This window comes from Rhagoletis pomonella, unplaced genomic scaffold, assembly GCF_013731165.1.
Source record: "Rhagoletis pomonella isolate Grant_MI unplaced genomic scaffold, Rhpom_1.0 Rhpom_scaffold_00008, whole genome shotgun sequence".
Taxonomy (NCBI): domain Eukaryota; kingdom Metazoa; phylum Arthropoda; class Insecta; order Diptera; family Tephritidae; genus Rhagoletis; species Rhagoletis pomonella.
The window spans coordinates 27,743,121-27,770,278 of record NW_023458562.1 but is presented as its reverse complement, the minus strand read 5'-3'; the positions used below and the strand labels follow the sequence as shown (position 1 = coordinate 27,770,278).

The 27,158-nt window shown below is 32.7% G+C and overlaps 1 protein-coding gene across 1 annotated transcript in view; it reads right to left on the bottom strand.

Moving 5' to 3' along the window:
- LOC118744571 (calbindin-32) overlaps positions 1 to 23,350 on the bottom strand; it is a gene marked incomplete in the record, with an annotated part of 160,285 nt that extends 136,935 nt beyond the window's left edge. Inside the window, 1 exon segment of the mRNA XM_036477694.1 lies at positions 22,959 to 23,350.
- Between the last annotated feature and the right edge of the window lie 3,808 nt (positions 23,351 to 27,158).

The following is a 27,158-nucleotide window of genomic DNA, read 5'->3' as shown; positions in this document are numbered from 1 at the left end:
TACATTAGACTGTCTCAAGAATATATGAAAAACAAAAAATTTTTTGCAAATTTTGATATGCATAACCTCCGTGTTTGTGCTTTTTAGTCTAAATAGCATATAAATGCAGTTTTATGGACTTTATATATGTATATTTATAGGATTTAAATTAAACTAAGATTCTTCAAAATGCATTCAAAATTAAAAATCTTGAAAGATAATATTTTTATTGTTTTGAATTTTTCTTTTAATTGATACCCATATATCCATATTTTGTGTAAGCTTTTGGGTATATATTATAATTTATGGTCCTTTGGAAAAAAATCCTGACTACCAGGAAAAAAACTAAAAACGCAGATAAACTAAATGTTAGGATTGTTCTATATCGAAAAAATATACCCCTATTTTTATTTTGAAATCAAAAAACATTTAGAGGTCGCCCAAAGTGCTCGAAGTTTTCATGTATTTTATATGAGAAAAAAGCACTTTTCGTGGAAATGGTATGGATTCCTTGAAAATCAATATTTTCCGATCGGAAAACACTAGTTCTCTGCAGGAAACTTACAGTAACAATACCCAATTGTTTGTTTAACCATTTTTTGATTTTTTGATAAAAATTTTTTAGTTGTTTTTTTCCCCATATAAAATACATGGAAAACTTTGAACGCTTTGAGCAACCTCTAAATATTTTCTGATTTCAAAATAAAAAATGGGGCTTTATTTTTTTCGGTATAGAAGAATCCTAGGAGGTGAGAGCATACAAATTCCGACTTTACTTTTTCACATGCATTTTGGCACCACCATACCATGACCATACCACCTCACCTTAACTTCCATTTCAGTATTTTCATAACTCTCAAATATTTTATAAATGACATTTACGTGTCTGCAGTTGACGAAGCTGTCATATAAATATGTCATTAATTTAATGATTATGTATACAGACGAGTGCATTCGTGCTTTTGTGGCCTGAACGTTTGTCCTTTTCACTGCTCAGCGTGGCTCTCTCAACATATTCCCTATGGTGTTTGTGGTAAATTTTTTCTGTCGTCGGTATTTTATTAATATGGTATCTGTCAATGTTGGCATTTATGTTGATTAACTGACACATTTAAAAGCGAAAAGAGCAACAACTACAACGAACAATACACATAATTTGCATACATATGTATGTATGTAGGTAAGTAAATGCGTGCTTCGCAAGTGCCGCATCCATTGTGTGTGAATGATAAATGTTTCAGGGACGCATTTGTAAACTAATAGCCTTTAATATGCGCTGGGGAAAATTATGTTTAATGTGGCGAAATTTCTTTTTTTTATTAGAGCGAATTATTACAAATGGAGATATATCACATTTATGGCGAAATAAAGCAGAAATTTTGCGTGGGCGTTGAAGTGTTTATCATTGGATTTGATGATTTGGATTGGATTGGATGGAAGCTTATTGAATGTTAAATACTGACAAAATGTCTTTTAGGACTGCTTTGGTACTGTACTAAAAAATCTTTTGGATTATTATGAGAATAAAGCGTGGTCTATGGCCAGCATCACGGTACATCCCCAAGCACAAGATGGTTTCGGCACAAAGTGTTGTTGCACCAATAGCAGCAGAGTTGTCTTGCTTTAGAATAAATAAGCTGATTTACGAAGTTGGTATAGTAGTAAAATTAATGCATAGCTCTAAAGCGAAGAAAACTCCATTGCCTGGGGAATCATTATAGGCCGATTTTACGAGTACATCTAGCACATTGTTAATTTCGAATATGGTTGTCTTCAAAACCTTTACAAAATAAAAGGTTTTACCACTATTCGAAATCGAATCGTTCGAAAAAAGTTCAATTCAAAGAATAAAGACTTTGCTTGAAAAATTATAAGACTTTGCTATTTCCTATTAGTCTTATTATTTTTCTGTTAGATCGGGTTCAGTGAGCCATTTTTTCTTCTCTTCTCTTGTTGCCATCAATTTGGTGAGGCATAAAGATCCTTCATTTCCAATATTCCTTTGTTGGAGGAATTGACTATGATTTACCGACTACTGGTTTGCTTAATGCACTCTCTAAGTAATTCTATAAATATCTTATTTTAGATAGTTTGAAAACCATAACCAAGGGTATAATCGGACTAAGGGCAGTAAATGGTTGTCGACAAGTTCAGGTCATATATAGGATGATCTCTCTAGACTTCTTTAAAATATACATATCATAAAATTGTTGCAATCCGATGTCAGTACATTATATATATTAAAGAAAAATTAATATGGGGGTCTTTATTAGAGCAATAGAAGCCAAATCAACAATTTTTCGAATTTTTGTCTATCTGTCTGTATGCATGTTTGTGCGCTCATCACTCGATAACGAATGCATGGAATTGAATGCAGTTTTCTCCACTGTATCGGCCGCTGTGGTGTAGTGGTAAGCAGTGCACGCTTTCACTCACCAGCACCTGGGTTCAAGCCCTGGTCAAAGCAACAGCGCAAAAAAAAATTAGAAAAATGTTTTTTCTTAAGAGCTGCCATGAAAAACAGTTTCTCATAAAAATACAATCGCCGTTCGGAGTCGGCGTAAAACTGTAGGTCCCTCCGCTTTGTGTGACAACATCAAGGCGCACGCCACAAATCGGATGAGAAGCTCGGCCAAACACTAACATATGTGTAAGCGCCAATCTATTATTATTATTATTATTATTATTATTATTTCTCCAGTGTATTGCTAGAGGTCTAACTTAAAGTATAGAAAGAAAAAAATTAGAGAGTTGCCACCTGTTTGAAAATTGCAGTTTAAGTAAATTAATGAGATAAAGGAGATATTGAAATATGGCTGACAAAAGAAAGAGGTTTCAGAAGCTTACAGCCGAAAATATTTTTGTGGAGGTTGCCACATGTTTGAAAATTTAAATTTAATTTAATTGATTAGATAAATTAAATATTGCAATACGCGTATCAAACTGAAGAGGTTTAGGAAAGTTTACTTCCGAAAGTATTTTTGAGAATGGTTGCCAGCTATTTGAAAATAATTGTATTGGAGTTGATAAAATAAATTAAATATTACAATACGGGTGTCAAACAACACAAAAATACTTTTAAGGCGCAGTGAAGCACGGCGGGTATTTGCTAGTTTTAAAAAAAGCACTGGATGTCGGAATCTTTATTATTACCCGAAAGAACATTCGCTGACATAAAAATTATTTCATTCAAAATTAAATTGAAGCCAATGATGTCGGTAACATTTGGTTTCAGCAGGTTATCGTGTGATATCACACCTCTGGTTTTTTTCTTTGGGGTTATGTGACGTCAAAAGTCTTCGTCGATAAGCAAGCTATTATTCAAAACTTGGAAGCCAACATTACTCACGTACTTAATTCGCGTAATGTTGAACGAGTAATTGAAAATTTGACCTTCCGACTGGACCGCCTACAGCGTAGTCGGGACCAACATTTGAACGAAACTATTTTTAAAAGCCATTTGTCAGAGCATGTTCTTTTAGTTAATAATAGAGATTCCAACATGCAGTTCTATTTAATTGTTTTATTTAAAATTGAAAAAATGTCTACATTGATCACCCTATACCATACAAACATAAGTACTGCTGTACAAAGTAAAAAATTATTCGCATGCATTTAATATACAATAAATCTCAAAGAGCAAGTGGACCTTCCCCTTGAGTGCAAAAAAAAAACTATCGATTTCTATCGGACAAACGGACAGAGCAAATTGATTTCAAATTTGTCAACGACAGGCGACAACTCAGCGCAATAAAATCAAGGCAAAAGCAGGAAAAGTCTATGCATTAGGTATTAAAAGTGAAGAGACAAGCACAACAGGCACTTAGCAAAAGCAAGAGCCACCATGGAAAAGAGAGGACAAATGAATACCGGTATCAAAAAAAAACTAAAATAGGCTAAAGCTCTAATCGACGAAACTGAAGCGGCAATGAAACGTTGGAAATCGTAGTAGATAAGCAAACAAACAGTTGTGGAAAATAATAGCGCGTGGTAAGAAATGGGGAAGACACAAAAAAAACGTGTAAGAATAATCGAACTTTTTTATTATTGTGTCAACAAAAGCTAAAATGCTGACATAGAAAAACAAACATTGTTGACACTCGCCTTGTTTGTCACACTTTTGCTTAAAAGCTGCAAAAGCGGAAGTAAATACGGAAACAAATTCACGACATCTGAGGATGAATAAAAAACGAAAAGCAATAAAATTGAAATTAATATTCGAAGCAACGTAAGCTTCGAAGAATGTACGATGTGAGTTGCAAAAAGGGAGGCAGAAGGAAGAACGAAAATGTGCTACCTCTACTTGGAGTAGATTTTTAAATATATGTATATAATACATAATAAACGTACCACCTTGCAAGCAAACAAAAAATTCAGAGTCTAGGCTCGCCTCGCCTTTTAACATTTTTCGATGACACCTACATTCGGGAATATAATTTTTTGTAAATACTCATAGTTCTACTGGATGAACCAAAAATACTTCCTTAGCATTAGTTTAATAATTTTTGGCGAGCTTTAATTTACTGGCATGACGGTGATACTTTAGGATGGTAGGAACTAAGATCTGGTGGGTAAATACTAGAACGGGTACTTGCGTTCAATGAGCTTTGCAATAAAAAAATTATCTCCTTGAGACAAGAATATCGATGTATCATACTTAAATATTCATCTGTAAATGACTAAGATATAACAAAATTGTAAAAAAAAACCGACCAAAAAAATTTTCTTCGAAATTTCGAACTTTTTTTCGGTACGGTCTAATGTAAAGAAACCGAGTTTCCATACAAAATGAAGTAAGATTGCGAGTTTTACATGATTACGAGGCATTTACGCCTTAAGATGAATTGCCCTATTATAAAAGTATCAGTGCTCCGTCTGGGCTCGAGCAGTAACTATAGTAGACTAATAGTGAGCCACCCTCTCTTCTCCTACTGCGACAGTATTTCCTTTCTCTTTCCGAGCATGTGCATCAAATACTGTCCAATTATCATACCATCTACTAAGGTGATAAAAGTAATGTTTTCGCTACTAGTGCCGGATTTCAACAGCTATTATCGAGAATTTCCTTGGTATCAGGTACAAATGTATGGCCTTGTTCATAAAAAAATAATTCATACAAATTTTACATTTAGAAAGTAGTTAAAGTCTATATTAAAGTTGACGAGTAAATTTAAAGTACAAGGCGTTTGCTGCAAGTCTTCATTTCTCTGGATTATTCATTGATGCAAATTACCCTATAATTTTCCTCGATATCTAAATACTAGTCTGGTCCGTAGATATTCACCTAGAATGTCACGGAAAGACCTCGATAAGGCTGAGTTAAGCAAGGTGAGAACTAGGGATGCCAATCCGGTGTTTTTGACGTCCCGGAAATTTTGAAATATCGAATTGATAGTAAGAATTTGTTTATGAATTTTGAAGTATGATTTTTGTAAAATGCCGTTTTGACTGCAATCAACAAAAAGCTTGAAACTGTACTTTTAAATTGCAGTCGGAGCCTTTTTTGAAGAAGATTTCAATGAATTTACTCATAACGTCGCTAATGTAAACGAAACAGAGAGTTTTAAGGAAAAGTTAGATAATTTTTTAGATCAATCTACTCAAAACTTCCTCAAATCGAAAAACTTATAATTTGACCGACGTGCTGGTAAAAGAAGTTCAAATATTTTGTAATGGAGGAGATAGGGGTCATTATGGATTATGTCTGCCTTTTGACAGTTAAGCCTAAAAGTGTTGATGCCGAAATATGTTTTTCATCAGTAGGTTTTGTATGTAAAAACTGCAGGTCAAGCTTAGAAGACTTCGCTTTGAATGCTTTGCTGCTCTTACGAAAACATTTTAAGTGCAATAATAACAACACCGGCAAAAAAGACCCAACTACCAACATGTATTTCGACCCGATGAATCCGATTCTGAAATCCGTTTGACTCGTACACCCTCAAAATTTCTAGTAAATTGCGAAAAAATGGCGAAAAATTCTCCATTCGCCATTTCTTTATAGAGTAGAATAAACATGTTTAGAGAAATTGTTTTTGTATATTTTTGTTTTATGTGTTTTTTTATTCATCGTCACTTTCAAAAGTACCTGGTATTTACATTATTATTTGTGATGTATACGTTCCTCAATCACATTTTTTAAATACAATTAAAAAAATGTTTTACTTTAAAATTTGTCTGATTTAATAAATATCGCTAGCGTAAAGTGCAAAGTTGCTAAGTCCAAATTTAAAAATTGTACAGGAGAGGAAAAAACTTCGTATAGCCATTTTCTTCAAGTATTTCGCAAAACTTTGAATACAACATTTTGCCTGTTTAAAGCAAAGCAAAACTCCATACAATCGGAGGGATTCGATATTTATTAAAAGATTTCGAACTTTTTTGGCCTTATCGAATTTTCGGAGCTTTTCTTGGCCTTAGCAAATTTTCCTTTCATTGAATATAAACGAGAAAACATAAAACAAGGACCTTTACCCTTTTCGAAACGATGCAATTTTAATTTATCTAGTCTCAATTGAATCCCGGGATAAATCCCGGGATCCCGGGATTACCTAAACAATATCCCGAAATCCCGGGATCCCAATTTTCCTGATATTTTGGCATCCCTAGTGAGAACAGTGGCTTTTTATGGATATAGCTATTCTAAGTTACAAACTATAAAAAGTTTATAACTAAATTCAGAATTGGACAGCGAACCTAAGCTCAATCTAAAAAAATAAAATTTTCCTCAGGCTGTATTTGTAAAGGTCACGTAAAATATAATACTCCAATTCTTCCAAATGTGATCGACTGTTTCCAGTCGGTTTTCGTCCCTACTCCATTTGACAGTAGTCGTTTTAGGCAGTATCTGGCCTTCTGGCTTGTAAGCCAGTGTAGTATTACAGCTCAGAGCTGAGCTTCGCTAGTAGAAAGAACACTTTATTAAGTTCCTATTGTGGCCAAATGTAAGGCATATTACGTTCAATTACTGAAGATAACAGATGTAGATATTCAGGTTCGTCAGTAATTTTAGGGCTGTGATAACTTCCGCATGAGTTCGTCATACAGGTAGAACCCCGTCATGCGCTCTGATTTCTGATAATGTTGCGATGGTCAGTCATATAGAATTATATATTCTAGTGAGCTCCTAAGCTGAATACATCGCAATGTCTACCCCAGAGTAAGCCTTCTCACAGGTGTTTGGTTGCCAAAAAGAAACGAATTGTATAGGCCCACACCCACAGTTGGACGCATTCAAAAAAGTTATAAAGGTCCACTTACTGGCACTTTCTACCGGGAACCATTGGCTTTATGTCAGCATTTTGTAACTGATTACGATTGTATGCCATGTGCTCCTTTTTTGTCTTACATATCGTATAAGCAACAAAATAAAGTGTAATCAAAACTATTCTGGGTGTTTAAACAACTTGAGATGCTTTACGTGCGTATACATATGTATGTACATTAGGGTGGTCCAATTTTCCAAATGTCCAAAAATGCATGAGAAAAAGTAGAGTCGAAATTTTTATGTTATCACCACCTAGGATTGTTCTATACCGAAAAAATAAACCCTATTTTTTTGTTTTGCAATAAAAAAAAAAACTTTTAAGAAAAACTACTTTTCGTAGAAATGGTATGGAGTTATTGAAAATCTATATTTTTCGATTCCAAAAATCTGTTTCTATTATTATTTATTTAACCATTTTTTTTTAATAACTATATTTCATAGGTCCCCCAGCCAGAAAATGCCAGCAAATGCAATGGGGGGATAAATTAAAAATCTTTAGTATTAACAAATGGTTAAATAAACAATAAAGTCTTCTGAAGACAGCCAGGGTATTCCGATGCCGTTTCTAGGAAAAGTTATTTTTTTTCCCATATAAAATGCATTGAAAACTTCGAGCGCCTTGAGCGATCTCTAAAATAAAAAATAGGAGAACATTAAAATTCCGACTTTACTTATTTTGGACCACCCTATTGTACATAAGTGATTTCCAAACTTAGAACGAGCAGTTGACCTCTGTGTGCCACTTGCAAACATAGATGTATGTTTGTCGATATACACATCTTAATTTTCGTATGTCAGCACCCAGCGCCCATAGCTCATTGCTTCTTCCAACGCACTCCATAGACACCATCATAAATACGCAAATGTCCCGAAAATTTTCCCAAGTATCTTCAATCTTTTGAGCACTCAAACTATAAATTGTATGTAATTAATTGAATCATAAACACAAAATCTCTTTATTATTAACAAACAACAACCATGGCCAACCCCTTCAACAATTTTAATGAGAGGGCAAACTGCATGGCGTCAAATGTTACGTATACGCCCCGAAGGCAACGCCAAGTACACATTGACACACAATCACATGTATGTAGGTATTCAACTTACACGCCATAAAATGTAAATCCCTCTACGCTGTATGGCGCGTATGCTGTGCTTCTGTATATGTGCTTCAATTCTTGATGATGAACCATTAAATTACTATCTTGCCCCTATGCTAAATTAAGTTAACACATATAATACAATATCAAGTGGCCGTACATGTGCGTATAAAAGTTACACATGAGTATGTTGCTAAACGTGTACAGGGCACACCAACACAACCAACCAAATAAATATAACGTTTGCAAGTTCATTAAATGTGCACACAAGCGCTCTTTTATCCACTCAAATCTGCGACTTGTCACTTAACATTGTTAGATTATTACCAACAAAGCGGTGCACTAAAAATACAATATGCTAGAATACATGCATACATACGTACATATGTGCATACATATATACATACTTACGCGTTAAAAATGCGTTCGAAGATTCAGTGATGTTAATCTTCCTTATAACTTTAGACCAGTTTATACGAGTTTTTTAATAACCAAGTTTATTTTTATGTATTGAAAAAACTTGTTTAAGAGGCTATAGAATTTCTCCTAAAAGTATTTAGACCAGTATAGACCAATTTTAGTTGGAATATGCATATGCCAGTTTTATTCAAAAAATATTTGCATTGAGTTCTATATGTGTTTTGACTATCTGAATTTCTACCTAATTATGAATTCCATTTATTTATTTTTAATTAGAAGTTCACTATAAAAAGACAAAATATAAATTAAGAAAATAATGAAATTATGTCTCATAAATAGCAATTATTTTAGCTATCTTCACAATCATATCGTAACACCACTCAATGTTCGATTTGCCAAATTTTGTCATACCATTAGTTTTAGCAAAGCATTTATTTTTTTTTTGAAGTTTAGTAAATTTTGCCGTTTTAAGATATTTGCTATCCTTGACTTTTTTCAGCCTACTAATTTATTAATTTCTATTTTCGACCAGTTTTAAAATTGGGTTTATATGTATTATAAAATGCACTTATTTCTTGAAAAAATAATATTAAGAAATCACTATGAAAATACCGTTAATAATGTTTAACCAAGTGGTATAAAATTGAACTACTAATAATTTAATTTTGTTATGCCTTAAGTTTTGCAATGTATTTATTTTTTAAAATGTATTAAATTTTAAGAGATTTTTTGTAAGAAATTTACTGCCCCTGAGCTTCAGTTTAATAATTCACAATTTCTATTTTCGACCGGTTTTCATGTTTGTAGAATTAAGTTAAGAAACACCCAATTTGTACTTTTTAGACCAGTGTTTTTAGCTCTGGAAATAAACTTGATATTGTTTAACCTGTTTTCTACCTACTGATACCAAATTAAAGGCTTTTTATGCTTCAGAGCCTTTTTACGCTGCTAAGGATTCATTTTTTCGACCAGTTTTGAGAAAATAAATGTTCGAAAAATCTGAACATCTTTAGACTTTTGGCATGTGAACTTCAGATCAGACGTCTGCTAATTTTTAAAACTCTTTTTTATTAGTCTTTAGCGTCTATGTACTCAATAAAGGACTCTCCAAATTCCCTGGCATTGATTTCCTTGAATTCGCTGATTTTTCAATTTCTTTTTCTGCCAGTTTTGAGTTTCTTGTTTCAAATATCTGACTTGGCTTTAAATTACCGGCCAGTGTTTTTAAGATATTTTAATTTAAATTCGAAATACAAATTTATACTAAATCTTCTCCCTCCAATGAATAATTCTAAGTAAAAATTGTGTGTCGAAACATCTCCTTCTACTATATTTCACTAAACAAAATCTTGATATTCGTGTCACCTGTTTGACATGCGTCTGCGTTTTGCTTAATAATTTATTTTTTTGCTTCTATGTATGTATGCATGTGTTATTGCATTTACGTTATTGCATGACTAATAACGACCACAGTTAAATTGCTAAAAATAACTGAAAGCGAATTTTGTGGAAAGCTGAATTAAGCTTGTTACAGAAAATGTCACTTCAACGCCAGATAACAATGGTATTGTCACCAATAAATGCATGTAGGAGTAAATATTTTTTTGCAAATCTACAAAAATACATACTATTAGTACTTTTAGGCACGAACTATTTTCGTAGTAAATTGCAGCGCGCTTTGTACAAAATTGATTGTTTGCCAAGGAGAGTAAGTAGCATAATAGATATAGGAAGCGAAAACAAAAAACATTTAAGAGTATAAATATAAATAATTTTGTTTTTATTTCTTTCCGCACGTGCTATGACTAGGTTGATTGATTTTCCCTAGCACCGAATTTTGTCGCCATCAGGACATGAGATATACACGTGGGCGTATAGGCAACAGCCAACACACAGAAGGAGTTAACGTCATTTGCGTTGTACGATCATAAAAACGAAAACATTTTTTATAAAAGCCAAAATGAACAATAGAAATCTAAACGACAAGCAGCATTGTTGCGTGTTAAATATGCAAATCAGTTCAATATTGGCTTTATTTGTGTCATTCGCATGCGTAAATCAAATTATTGTCAATATTTTATTTCAACACAGAAAAGAGATTTATTTGGTTAGCAAAAAAAGAATCTAAAAAATGGAAATAAAGATGCAATGTAATTATGCACATATTTGCATCATACATATTTGCAACATATAATGTACATAAGTAAGTACATATTTAGTTATATAAATTGGAAATGGTAAAGCGTTATTCTCGTAGCATAGCGTATTTACTAGTATTAGTATTTTTATGGCCATAATTTATAAATTTTCTAGTTTTCAAGCGTTATAATTTATTACTTTAAGTTAGTCATAGTCATAAAATACAAGTTGTGTGCAATCTAAATTCTATCAAAACTTTGAAAATGTATAAACCAAAATTTTGGACCAGTTTGAAAAATATTTCCTCCTACATTTTGGCTTGGCTCAAATTTTTTTAATTTATTGCATTTTTATAATTTCGACCAGATTTTCGACCACTTTGGAAATTACGGAATTTATCACAAAGTTGAAAAGTCTGCTGGCGTATGAGAATGAAGTATAAAATCAGTGCACTATTATATTTAAGATTAAGGATTAGTGAAAAAGAAACACCCAGGAGTGCTTTCAATTTTTCGACCAGTTTAGCAAACTAGTAAACCAGTTCAAAGTATGTAGTACTTAAAAAATTCGAACCAACAATTTGATAGGAAAAGTAATTACCGCAAACTTAAAAAAAAATTTGAAAATTCTATAAAAAATTTATACTAGCTATGAAAGTTCTATCTTGAATTCCTTTTTGGCCAAATACTTCAATTGCCTTAACCTAAGTGTTAATTCTTTTTTTAAATAGTTTTCAAAAAATTTCTATACGTTAGATACTAAATTTTTTTGCTAAAAAATTCCAATATAATTTTCAGAAGAAAAATATTCAGAAAGCTGGCAAATCAACTTTTTTAATAATTTTTGTAGTTACATGTTGATTATTTTGCCAAAATCTAGATATTACTCTAAAAAGTTTACAACAAGGTATCCGGCTACTATTTTTCTTCTTCCTCCTGATTGTTCAACATAGCATGCCAGTCGTGCCTCCTTGTCAGCTGATGCCATTAGAAACGCGGAGGAAAGGTAAGGCCCCTCCACCTGTTCTATCCATCGCAGAAGAGGCCTCTTTCTCGTGAATCACTCCGATTACTTTCAGTCTTGGAGCATTACTTTGCAGAAATTTTGTAGAGAAAAACTCTGTCAATTTGCATGCCAGTTGCGAAGTTTAATTTTTTTTGTATATATATTTTTGTATTTAAAATCATATTCATTACATAAGATTCATAAAATATTAAATAATTTTAGCAACCATCTCGTCAAGGCAATCTTTTTTTTTTAATTTTTTAGTGCTGAATTTCGGGCTATAAAATCTCCATAAATTGTAAGCATTTCATTTATGAGTTTTTATATTGAATTGAAAATTCGACCAGATTTTATACCAGTATAAAAATTTCATACTTCTGTTATCACTATAGTGAAAACTGTATATGGATGGTTATACTTTGAAAATATAGCTGAGTTAAAAACCTAACATTATTTTTGTATTTCAATTTGAAGAATGTTACACCTGCAGGCTTCAAAAATCTTGTCTAATTTCTACGAAACTAAAATTAAAATATTTTTACGAATATGGGCTAACATAAGTAGGAAACACATACCAGTACATATGAACGACTATTTAACTATATAATAAATATGTATGTACGCAAATTTAAGCGACTTACTTTTTGCCAGATCTGTCATTAATGGCATGAAATATAATCCTCACAAATTACCTACTTAAAGCGTACATATTGCACTCAAGCGAATTTCACAGCTCATTTACTAAATGTCATCGATAACAGCAAACAAAAGCACCTGAGCCTGAACGAAAGGAAATTTATGACTGACCAAGACAGAAGGAAAACGAAAATTTTTTATGGATAAAAATTTGGTAAACAAAGCATGTAAATGCACACTTACGTATGTAAATTGCAAAGTATAAATAAGTTCATACATATTTACACCTACAAATATACATAAATATATTCATGGATTCATAGGTATATACTCTGAGTATGAATGTCTGCGAGCTTAGGATGAAATTTTCTGCAGACAAATTTAGACATAACGCATCTAGCCTCATATCCACGCATACAAATTTCCGTTATAATTAAATATATATGGATATAAATGTGAGTAAATAAATGTGTCAGCCTCTCCTCGTAGTCGTATGCACATTGAGCCCAAGATCTTTACTTGAGCCAAAGTATCAAGCGCTGCCACTCGCGCAGGTGAGTCAATCAGGGCGACACGCCGGCAACCAAGTGTTCAAGAGACATCACACTACCAACTTAGTACTGTTGCATGATTCACAGCTTTGAGCTGTTAGAGGTGTTGAACACTCTGAATTAGGACGAGTAGTTTCTCTTCTCAGCAACCACAACTAGGCATGGGGTGTGTCAATGGTGTCAGTTTTGTACAAGTAGTACTTGCCGTGTCACCGAGGCATTAGATTCATACATGTACATTGTACAAACATATATGTATTCATCTCCCAGTGTTGGCATGGTTTCGTTGGAAGGTAGCAAGTAGCAATGGCATGCGACAAAAGCGTGACTGACGGTGTTTGACGCATAGCTGTTGACATAAATGGGTCTGAGCTTTTGAAAGTATTTGTGTATTTGATGCAACGCGTGTGCGTGGGTAGATAGTAGGTGGAGGAGGATATTGACATTGAAATTTTTTGAAAATGAAGGCAGAATGCAAGTATTGTTACAAACGTACATACTTAAATGTAGTATAGACAGCTAATTTTTATACAAAAACTCGTCTCATTCAGTACTACTTACATATGTACGTGGTAAGACGCGTATCGCAGGACGACTTATTACTATTAGTTTACTTTGCTTTAATGCTTCAATTTCCTTTTTTTGTGGAGATTTCGATCGGAGTTTCTAAAAGCTCTTAAATTATGCTATAATTTTTTATTGTTTTATTAAGATATTAGCCAAGTTTAAAAAGTGTTTTCGTCTTAAAAAATTACTTTTACTCAGAAAAATAATAATGGTTATTTAATTTTGTTTTTATAACTATTTTTTATAACTATTGTAAGCAAAACAAATTTGTATGGTGCAAGAGTTAGTCGAAATTTTTGACCTATGTAATAAGAAAGAAGAAACAAAAAAGTATTATCCAAATGGTCGAACCATTTTTTGAGTTGTTCAAAATTTCCGACCAATTTTTTTTAAGAAAAAACTTAATTTACTCTCAAAGGGTTACATATTGAAATTTATTACGTTTTTTTAAGGTTAGATCAGTTTAGACCATATTTTAGACTAGTTTGTGAATAGTTTTTAACCATATTTAGGCCCAATTTAGATAGAAAAAAATTATAATTTTAAAGTTTGTGCTAGTTGGTCAGTTTTTTCTAATATATACATACATATGTACATATATGTAGATATACAAGCAGTGAGACCTCGATATAAAGAAATTGAAGGGGTTGGACAAATGCTTGGTTATATCTATAGTTTCGCTACATTTTTATTATATCAAAATCTCAATACAATGATGAATGCAAAATTTGAAAAAAAAACTATATAAGTATAATTTCGTTTATCAGACTGCGTGTCCTCAGGTTCTGGAAAGAAAGACCGTTCGAGCACGGTTCCATCGTATACGCACTACCATCTGAAATTAATCCTGTCGAAGACCTGTGCTCACCACAAACCTCGCACGAAAACCCCAAGCCGCAGTGACTGGAATCAAGATAGGGGCGAGTTCTTGCAAGGCTTAATTGTATTTACGGATTGGTCAAAGATGAAATGCGGAGTTGGTACAGGGGGTTTCATTGAACAATATAACCTAAAGTTATCCTTCCGCCTACCAGACTATGCAAGCGTTTCCCAGGCCGACACATTAGCTATTAAGGAGGCAGTAAGATACATCAAAGAGAATATACCGGCGAGAACGCAGGTCAACATCCTCTCGGATAGCCAACCCTACAAGAACAGTGACTATGATTTATTTTGGAACGAATTTCCGTCATCCCTTGTCAAGTTTGGTTTGCAGACAAACCGGTTTCGGCGTTGTGCCATCTTCAGTGTAATTTTTCGTTCGAGAACCATCTTACCACCCTGTCGGAAAAATCAACCAACACCAACAACAGTGACTATCATTTGACAAATCATTTGAGTGGCAAGACTGATAGAGATTTCTGTCACTGGCTGCCTACAAGTTTCTATCAAATTCTAAAGGGCAGTGTGAAAAATCTGATGTAAACATTTGTGTTCCGTCTTCCTCCGACTTATGGCAATATTTAGTTGTCTCTTTTTAACCAACGCAAAGTTTGTAAATGTGTTAGTAAGGGAAATGAGAATGTGTTAGTTTCCATCACACAATTCTTGTAGGGAAGCGGCCATTCAGGCACTTTCTTCTACCTCTGTTAGATCTTGAAGTGCACAGATTTACTGGAGTGTGCATAGGGCACTGCCCATTGGGGTGCATGCCGAAAGGATAGAACTGCCCTTCAACAGATTATGTCGCAGTTGCGATAACCCGGGCCAAACGAGACATTCGAACACTTCCTGTGCGAGTGTCCAGCCCTCGTACTCAAATTTATTAAAGCCGCCAAATGGCTGTAGGTTGTGCGAGTTGTGGAATCACAATGTCAAACTTACTAATTTCTTATCACCAGGGTGACAATCCACTTAAACCAACCAACCAAACATAGTTTCGTTTTTTTTTTCTTCTAACGGAACTCCAACTGTCAACATATTCAGCAATCGTTTTATATAGAAGGTTTTTCTAATGGGACTCTAACCGTAAACATAGTCAGACTTTTCTATGTAGAGGCCTTAGACTTCGTTATATATATAAGCTTTTGCTAACGGGGTTTTAACCATCAATGTATTCCTAAGGTTTTCATGCTCAAAATTTCTTCATTATATTCATATCTCTGAAGCATTTTTGTATAAAAATTTCGCAACATCGAGGGTTTCACTTTATATACTGGCTATCAATTTGACATAATATGAAAAAATTGCACAGTAAGTGCGTATGTCCCGGTAGCGTTAAAAATTACGGGGGCCGGCAAGTATCATTATCACCTCGCACATCATGAAATATGCTTATTTTTACATATGTATGTATGTACATACAAAACTCTAGAAACTATCCGGCGTGCAACATTTCACACTAATTGGACAGGCAAACATTGCTAAATGTGAAATGCTACGAATTCGAGTGCATAAATAAAGACGAAGCAGATTTGTGTAGGAATTGAGATGTGGATAATTTTCGCATTATTTATTCATCTCGACAGACAATGTACTTCTTTCTGTTAGCATATAAAGTGCTATATAGCATTAGGCTTTAAGTGCTCTTTAGTATCAAAATATATATTTTAGATATCTCGAAAATTTCCCTTTGAAGATATACCTACACTTCTATTAAATTTGAAAACAAAATACTATAATTTATTTATACTTCATTGGAGTCATATGAAAAATTGTTTACCAAAATCATAATTTTTACTCACTTATTTCTTTGTACTTTTTGAGGTGGAACATTTTTTTTTATTTCAACTTCACAAAATTCCACAACCGGCAATTACGAGTATTAAAAAAACACCACATCATTTTACACATAAGCCCACATGCTAATCTACGCGCTCACATGCCACATTCCACGTACTTATCACCTGCTCAGGAGGCTATCCCGTGGCAGCAAGCGTCATTGTGCTCTTTCCAGCCGACAATAATGCTTTTTAATTATACTCTCACGTACTAGTTGGCATGTTTTGCTGTTTTTTTAAACAAATTTAAAATGAGCTTCGTTTTCATTGTTTATGTTATATTTATAAGTACATATGTGTGTACATATAATTTTTTTGCAAAAATTGTTTAGCCTGATTTCTATTTTGAAATAATATACATAGGTGCGAGTTTCTATGTATATACATATAATTATGTATGTATGTATAAACAGTTTATTTGCTTATTTAAAATGATAAATCTACATATATGTATGAGTGTTAAGAATTATTTCTTTCTTCAAAGAGTTATGAACTGGAAATATGCTTTTGAAGTATTTAAATATTTTTGTTTCCTAATTTGAAAGAACCGGATACAAGAAGAGTATCTGTGCTTGATTTATGACTAGGAAATAATATATTGTCTATGATTTATAATCCTGTTTTCATAATTTTCAATATTTCTTAATGAAAAATAATCTTTTTAGACTCAATTAAATACTTAATTTATCCCATATCATGTTCATATCTCTTATACATAGATATGTACATACTTCTTTGTCATATTTTGGAATTAGACCAGTTTCGAACAAATTTTCGACCAGTTTTAAAATGCTTTATAAATTATACTGAACTAACCTAGCACTGTTTTTAACGTTCGATGCAGTTTTCCCCGTTTTGGTTATATTGCATTTTTTATGTCTGCTAAGTATTGTCCACTGAAAACATGTTTAATGAATGATTGCTCTCAATCACGGCAGACACATTTTGGAGTCAGCTTTTCACCTTCAAGTGCTGTTTGCAGCTCTCAAGAAAATTCACAAAGAAGAATTGAAGAAATAAATAAACGAGCATTTTTTCCTGAGAGCTGCAGACTGGTTTAAGAAATTTTGATAGAAAAAAATGCTTTTGCATTACTTGTGCGTCATTTTTATGAATTTTTCGTTTTTCTTGAGGGCTGCAAACAGCTCTTCAATTTCCAAAGTACTCTTTTGCTGGTTGAATATTTTAATTATAACAGCCAAGTGTTTTGCAGCGAGAAAATGCCTGAAATTACTTGAATGTCCAGTTCTAATTAATATTCAGTGGAATAAAAGAGAAAGTTTTTGGAAAACTTTGATTATCAAATACTTGTACATGTATATGTACATATGCACATAGTCGACAATCTCATTTTATTGTGAACGCCCCATTATTGTACATTGTACATAATCGCAATTGTTAAACAGCACATGTTTATAGAATATACTTAATTTTATTTTTCATAAAAAAAACTCGTCTGAATCAGATTTTTTAGAAAAATTTAAGTAATTAATTGTTTCCGCTAAAATTTTAAGAAATAAAAACAAAATGTTTCCTAGATTTTTGCGGGGGATAACAACATTCGTTTGTTTTGTATATACATAAACAGGAAATTTAGCTGAAGCATTGCGATTTTTAGTAAGTCATGATAGCCTTGTATGTAGGTACATATGTAAATAAGTATGAATTTTGCGGCCTTACAAATACCTAAAAATTCAAAAACACATTAAGAAAAAATATTTACATAGAATGCTAACTGAAACGATTAGCAGCTCATTGGATTTTCCTACGCTACGTCTTCAATTCAAACAAATTTTTAAGAAGCATTAAATTACTTGGCTAAATTTTACCAGCTAAAAACAATACTTTACGAAACCAATAAGTTCCAATAATTAAAATTCAATTAAATGCTTGTTTTCATTTTATTGCAGCTCTTGTGGTTTAATATTGCGCATTTGTTTTCGTTTTTTTTTTTCATTTCCACTTCGGTGGCTTGCATGTACTTAGTATGTATGTATGTATGTATGCATTAATGCGGGTTTATTTACTTTTTTTAGCGGTCTACCATAAACTATTGCCGCTTGGCTTTTATCTTTTTTCCCAAGAATTGTTTTTAGAACATTTCCTACTCATTTCAATATTTACTTTGAAATATTTGTATAAATTTAGTTATGCATTCTTGTTTATTTTTTATTTCTTTGAAGATTTTATTTAGAAAAGTCAAAAATTGTGTTGAAATTTTTTCATATCCTCTGAAGGAAAAAAAAAACAGCTGCAGCGTTCGTCCGAAAGCTACCGATTTTTTAATGAATGTTGGAAATTGGTCTTAAATACTTGAGCTACATACATGCCATGGCAGTGACATTTAGGGCAGGGTGGTAAAATTTATTTTTTTGGCGAAAGGATAGAATATTCAGCACTGGGCGCCCACACTCCCGGGCTCACTCTGAAGCACAACAAACTTACACTATGCCTGCAGGTCTACAGAGCAGTTGAGTGTCTTATCAAAATCTGTTCACAATTTTCTAAGAATTTCGTTTTTAAGAATATTTCTAACTTCACAGACATAAAAGATTATCTGCTATTTTCATTTTCATTAGATTTTTCCAATCGTTATTCTCAGACTGAATTGCAAACTTCTGGCTCAGATAGTAAAAAGTCTTTCATAAGGCAAATAAAATACGGATTGCAAGATAGTTCGAATTTTTTTTTTATTCTAGCACAAAAGTCGTAGAAAAAGCTCTCTAATTCAACAATCGTGGTAAAAATCTATTTCGAGAGGAAGCACTTGTAGATCATTTAGCTCGCTTCGCTCCAACAATCGCAATAGTCGACGGAACAAAGCACAGGCGTGTCAGGCAGTGGCATTTTTTCCTTTTTATTTTAAATTTTCTTATTTCATTTACTATTTATTTATTTTTATTTAATTTACTTTTTAAAAAGTTATTCAATGTATTTTTTTAAATTTATTTTTTCTTTCATAATTTTCTTTTAATTTTTAGATGTTATTCTTTTAAAAGGAAAACTAGTATTTTTTTAATTTAATTTAATCTTTAGGAGCGTATTTATCTTTTTCTTTTTTTTTAATAAATTGTTTCTTCATTTAGTTTAATTTCTTTTAAATTTTTAGACCTTATCGTTTTAAAAAGAAAAATACCTTTTTTAGTTTAATTCAATTTTTAGAGACTTGTTTTATCTATTTTTGTTCATTTGGTTTAATATGCTTTTCTTTTTTTAATTAAATTTTTTTAAAATTATTGGGTTTTTTAAGAATAAAAATATTTTTTTTTTGTTAATTTTTCGGTATCTACTATTTTCTTATTTTTTTGATTTAATTTCTTAATTAAATTTTCTTAACATTTTTGGGTTTTTTAAGAATAAAAATATTTTTTTTGTTAATTTTTAGGTATTTACTATTTTCTTCTTTTTATACCCGAGCGCACTTGTGCACAAGGGTATGTTAATTTTGTTCACATAACGGTTGTTTGTAACAGCCAAAACGAATCGAGATAGATATAGACAAATGTATACATAAATGATCAGGATGAAAAAAGAAATCGATTAAGCCATGTCTGTCTGTCCGTCCGTCTGTCCGTCTGTCCGTGTACACGATAACTCGAGCAAAAATTGAGATATCTCAACGAAATTTAGTATGTAGGTTTCCCTTAATCCAAGGTAGGTTGGTATTGAAAATGGGCGAAATCGGACTTTAGCCACGCCCACTTCCCATGTAACGGTAATTTCCAGAAATACGAAAACTGCGATATTTTAGTAACTAATGAAGATAATTCACTCAAAATTGATATTTATAATAAGTTTTAGTCGAAAAATAAGAATATTATAAGTTTTTGGAAAATGGGCGTAGCCACGCCCACTTATGGTTACTTGTGTATAACTTGGTAACCGCTTCACCAATGTCTTCCAACCTTGGCACAGTTGTTGGCCTTGGTACAGCATAAAAAATCGCCGAAACTTTTTAAAATCGGACAATAACCACGCCCACATCCCATATAACGGTAATTTAGAGAAATACAAAATCTTCGATAAATCAGTAAATATTGAAGCTAATTTATTCAAAATTGATGCTTGCAACAATTCTTTACCAAGAAATACGTTTATGGTAAAATTTTGGAAAATGGGCGTGGCACCGCCCACTTATGATCACATATAAGTACATATATCGGTAACCGTTCTACCAATTTGTACCAAACTCAGTGTGGTTATTGTGCTTGCCACATATAAGCAAAACGTTGAAAATTATTGAAATCGGACTAAAATAACGGCCGCTTCTCATATAACGGTAAATTTCAGAAATGCTTGAAACTTCAATATTTCGAAATTGAAGGACGCTAATTTACTCAGAATTGATACACCCCGGCTTACCATCTAGCGGAAGGTTTCGGAAAGGTGAAAAAACATATATTTAATACTTGCGCCGGGTATTTAATGTTCGGCTCCGCCCGAACTTAGACTTTCTTACTTGTTTTGATTTTGATTTTTTCTTTTTCTAATATAATTTTTAGATTTTATTGTTTTAAAAGAAAAAAATATTTTTAGTTTCAATTAAAGTTTAAAAATATTTTTATTTATTTTTGCTTTATTTCCGAAAGGCAGAAGTACACTCGAGGAAAGTTTTTATGTTGGACGTGTTCGGAGCGGGAATCAAAGCTGGGTCCTCTGCTGATAGTATGCGCATCGGAGTATGATTTTGACTTAAAAATTGTACCTGTTTTAATCCCTAAAAAGTAGTATTTTTATATCCGAATGCATTTATGCATATGGGTATATAACCGTTGTTTGTAATAGCCTACCGGCATCAAGAGAGATATAGAGTCACGTATACTATACATATATGAAAATGTCTGTCTGTGCGTCCGTCCATCCATACGATAATTCGAATTGAATTAATATATATTTCAATGCAAGTTGCTGTCTGGCTTATTCTTGGCTCAACGTTAGTTTGTATTGAAAATGGGAGCAATAGCACTGAAACTATGCCTACCTCCCGAAAATGGGCGTAACACCGATTATTTATGATAAAATGGTACACGCATCTTGCTTTTGATCTCGCTAAGTTAGACGTTGAAATTTTTTGCAATAACTAGGCCTACTTCCCATATAACAATATTTCATAAAAATGCAAAAACTGTTACAATTCGCTATGTAATGGTGCTAAATTGGTCAGATTTGATAGTTGGAGTCAAATTTTAGCCAGAAATTGGATTTTTGCAAAATTTAGGAAAAGGACTGTGTGGCCACGCCAACGCCCGTATCCGGCAACGAACGCAAACGACTATAATATAATAATCGGGTTCGAATGCCATCAGGCGCTTCCTTATTTTTCATTTTTCGAACCATGAAAAAGTATCCGTGAAGTGCAGAAGGAAAGCGTATTGAACGAAAAATTCAATCAATCGAAAAATTTCAGGAAAACAGCCAAAAAAGTAACCGCTTCAAAACAATTTTCGGTTCTTGCTCGATGTATACTAAGTAACGAATAGCGAGAGCGGAGCTCGGAGCGAAATAACATACCGGAGCGGAGCTAGAGCGGAGCGATGAAAAAAAAACTCTGCTCATAAGCCCTGGTTATTAGTGTTTCTCTCTGGCGGCCGCATTTTTTTATTACTTTGAAGTTTTAAAGACATGATTAACCCAAAAAAAATTATTTATAAAATTCAGTGCAATGTTGATAATTATAGATTGGCGCTTGCAACCATATGTTAGTGTTTGCCCGAGCTGATATTGTCATACAAAGAGGGACCTACAGTTTTACGCCGACTCCGAACGGCGATTGTATGCAAATAGAAAATTTTGTTGCATTGAAAATAAAAATAGATTGTTTAGTGCACTATTACGAAGAGATATTGAAAATGTCCTTTTAAAACTCTATCCTTGAATATCCTTTCAATTTCAATTTTCAATACCTATTCGTCTTTGTGCAACAAAAGCTTTAATTCTTTTCAATTCAACAGAATTTTCTCCTTTATTTGGTACATATCTTAATATTGTACATTACACCGAATTTTTAAAATAATTGTTTGTATCAATCATATGTTTTAAATTTCGAAGAGAACGGCATAATAGGTCTGCGGTAAAAAAATTAGAAAAATAAATTTATTTTAACTTTAACTACAATAAAAAACGCTCGTTGAACGTTTTCTTATTTGCTTTAAAATTTATTTAATGAAACTATCTGATGTCTTACTGCATGTCATAAAAAATGTGTGGAAACCCAAATTGAATGTATGTAACTCATACGCCCCGTCGCTCTGTAAAATAAAAAGCTACAGGCTAGCAATTGCCGTTGGCAAATCTCATTTACATATTTATGTACATCTGCCCCCGGACTTTGCTTATTTACAATTTATCCAATATGATTTGCTAAATAAAGCAAAACAATTTCTGAAAACAAATAACAAAACAAGTGAAAGAAAATGGCCACGCAGAGAAAGTCATTACAACATATTTATCCAACCCATTTCCAAAAAAAGGTATACTAGCAATCATAAACAAAAAAAAAAAACAATAAAATAAAAAACAACACCCAAAATAGCCAAATTTACCAACAAATGCGCATATAATATCAAATAAAATGTACCCGTGAATTGGTCAACTGCTATTGTGTTTCCTCTTTAGCTGCGCTGCGCTTTGCTTGTCTGGTTGGCGTTGGCGTACACTTCCGCTTGTTCGAGTATTCAGTTGAAACTTTTCATACACCACTTAAGTAATTAAGCAGTTAAAATTTGTTTATGCTGTTACACAAATTTTTCTTTCAAATTCAAAAAGCACTTTTTACTTGCTCAGAATTTAACACGAAAAAAAATGCTTGCAAATTCCCAAAATATTCAAATTTTTTTATTTTTGAAATTTTTTTTTTCTGTGGAATATTTTTGCACTTCCAAATAATTTTTGTACACAAGATTTTCAAGAGCGCGTCGCTTTTAACGTTTTAGCTGTTGAAGCGTTTGCTTTGAGAATCCTTTGCAGACTGTTCAGTTTACGTTCCGAAACAGGGTTTTTGCTTGAAAATTCCTGGCGATTGGTGGTGGTGTATCGGCATAAGGGCTCATATTATTGCCGAAGAGTTCACCACAGCAGCGCTACAATGTGGACAAGAGAGTGTGGAAGAATTGGAGAGAGAGAGAGAGCGAAATGGGTTTGAGTGTGAGCTAATAAATATTCCTGGGCATTCCATTATATACAAGAAAATCAGAGGGGGAAAAACGAGGTGGCGCGAAGCTATGAATGAAAATGTGAACTCCCTACGGTTGTGCTTGCAGCTGAATGAGGCAATATGTTGCTGCAACGAATGATGTCGCATGCAGATGGGTAAATGTAAGGTGGCGGTGAATGCGCGCGTGTTTGGGGTTCGACTCTCAATCAGCAAAGGTCCTTCTAACAAGATCGATTAGTAGAAAAGCCTTGTTTCTTCCGACTTGATAGACTCTATTTAGATTTTTTGCTTAGGCATATATACATTAATTATAATTATAAATATTGTGTTGGATGAAGGCATTAATATAATTTTTTTAATCTATAATTGAAAATTTCATGATAAAACTGATCTTTTTCATGTGCACTTTTACTCAGAAAGGTATTCAAATGGCGAATGTGAAAGTTAAATTTACACTTCCCATCAAATTTTAAAATTATACCAGTTTTAAATTCTATGTATACTATACTAAAATAGTAGTAACAACAAAATAACAAATTTTAACGTTAGACGTTTCTATATTTTAGACCGCTTTCGACCAAATTTTCGACCACTTTCCATCAAATTTTCGTCCACTTTCGACCAAATTTTCGACAGCTTTCGACCAAATTTATGACCACTTGACAAATGATTTGCAAACCGGTGAACTTTTTTATATCTTTATCGAAATTGCACACTGTAGCTAAAATTCACCACACGGGCATCTCCACTTCAACCACCACGTCCTTCGCAACCTATGTAAATGTTGCTGCCCTGGCCAATACACACTCAGCACACATGCGCACCGAAAAAAATCACATATAAACAGCAAAAAAACGCACAGAATTCTGCTCTGACTTGAGTTCTCTCTCGCGTTGATTTGATTTCAAAACAAACTGTTGGACGCGGCTACAACAACATATAAAAACAAAAATAGTCAAAATACGCGTAATAACAGTACAAAAGAAAAACAAAGATGGTCGAACCTAGTGTGCACGATTGGAAAAGCAGAAAAAGAACTGAATCAATGTTTGTGAAGACACAACTCGGGATGGCTAAGAACCTACGAGTGAAACTAGACCAAATTTGGTAGTGTGAGATATTGAGCTGGGAATGGAAATAGGGGGTGAATAGATATTTGAGTAAATGGTTTAAGGCACGGAATATATGTAGTATGTATGTATAGTGTGTTGGTACATACATATGTACACTGCCGGAAAAGAGATTTGGCACTGAGAATTTTTCACAATGTATGCAAAATTTTTATTTTCATTTTTGTCCACTGATTTTTAATAAAAATAATATTACATAAATCGAAAATAAAATTTCTTAACTTTGGGCAAAACGCGAGAAAATTCTATAAATATGCATACAAATTTGCAACTTTCTAGTCACATTTTGTTTCTGACGGTGTTATTACTTTGTGTGCAAACTATATTAAAAAAATGCAATGGAAAATTTTAATAAAAAATTTTACATACACATACCGAACAAGCACAAAGAATTTTTCACAATATATGCAACAATTTTTATTTTTTTCAGCTAATTTATTATAAAAATACGGTTCATACTACAACAAAAAAACATAACAATATGATTTCTAAAATTTGTGATAAACTCTAGAAATTTGCATACAGATTTTCAACTTTTCAATCAGATTTTTTATAATTTTTTGAGTACGTAACCAATTTGATATCAAAAAATTCAAGCTTGAAGTTGTGGAAAAATCGCGTTGATTTTTGAGAATTTTTTCTATACAAAGTATTTTCGAACTTTTTTATGGAAAAAGGGCTTAAAAAAGGTTCCAGAAATCAACGGTAACTTCTAGCTACTTTAACAGGGCAATTCTGGCAACTATCTTCACCTCACCAAAGTCTTTCGAAAGACAAAAATCTCTATTTGGCATATTATTGTGAAAAATTCTCTGTGGGAATACTTATTTCCGACAGTGTTTGTATGCATGCATAAACTTATAAATATTTTTGTGAAGAGTTATATAGACTCGCCTAGCACCGCACAGCCAATGATTATCAGCCACCCCTCGTATATTTAAGAACTTTCGTACAGTTTTAGTACATAGTTTTTTTATTTTTCTCTGCTATCATTATCCAATTTTTTTTTACTACATATATACATATATTTTTCTATACAAATATTAATCATCACATTAAATACGCGGTCTTGTTAAAGCAAGCGAAAATTCACAAACCAGCGGCTGTGGCGTCAACATAAACAAACGCATGTTTAAAAACTATGCATTTGTTAGGGATGTCCTTTTGTACTCTATAGTTATAGCTTTGAAATTTTACAGTACATACATACTTATTTGTTATTACATACGTACGTATTACTTACATATTGATCATCATTTGAAAATCCGTTATCTCGGTTTTGACGTTCTATACAAATTAAATGCCACTTTCAAAGCGTCTCATAAAGGCGTCAGTAATTTTTGCCGTAGTCTTTATGCAAATTGAAGAAGAAGAACGACCTTTTATCTGGTGTTCCGTAAAATTAACGGAAATGGGAGCCGTTCTTTTACTAAAAAGTTCCTTGGGGATACACTTTTATACATTTCACATTGTAGTTTTATTAAAATTTGGCCTTAAGGACACCGGAAAATTAATACAAAAAAATTATGAGATGTAAAAATTTTCATTTTTCCAAAATATTTATCTAAAATTTTGTGACCCAATATACCTACGCAGATTGTAAGATTTTTTTTTTCAGAAAAACGCCCAGATTAAATTAGGACTTGCCTAATGTCTAAATATCAAATTGATGCACACATGCATACCAACGTAAATAACTAATTAACATATTCCCAAGTCTGATAAGTTGCTAATATGGGGAAATACGTTGCGATTTCTCAGTGATCACCATGCGTTATTTCCCACTGAATACTTACGTACATATGTACATATGTGTGTATGTACAGTGAATCCCAGAAGTATTTTGCATTGATCTGTTTTTTCGATATTCCAAATTTTTTCATGTTATATTATTTTCGTTATTTGTTTATAAAAATATACTCATTCTACAGGAACAACCATGCAAACCCATTTTTCAACAAAAAAAATATCAAAAAATCAACGAAATTTTTTGGCAATTTAAAACTTGCGATTTGTTATACCAAAATTAAATGGGCTATAAAATTGCATACTTGAATTTTTCGTAAAAAATCTGCTTAAAAAGTTTGAAATTTCGATGAATACTTCTTGAATTTTGCCTAATTTTCTACGAAGTTTGAAATTTAGATTTACGTGGTGTTTGTTGTAGAATGAGCTATATTTTTTTTTTATTAAAGATTAACGAAAAACATTGTAAATATCGTAAAAAAAATCAATACAACATACTTCTGGGAGTCACTGTCTGTACATATATAGTATCGTTGAAGCTTGCATTTAGCGATAAGACAGCGTTGACTAGAGTTGTCTAAATCAAGGTACATAATTAATCGGTTTATTTAATGCTCGAAATATTATCAATATGTATTACTTTAACGATTTTCTTAAAAACTTTGGTATTTAAGCCGCCTTTCACGAATTTCCGAAGCTCAGCAACTGCCGGCGAAGAAAAGAACTTGATTTTTTTTTTTATAATTTC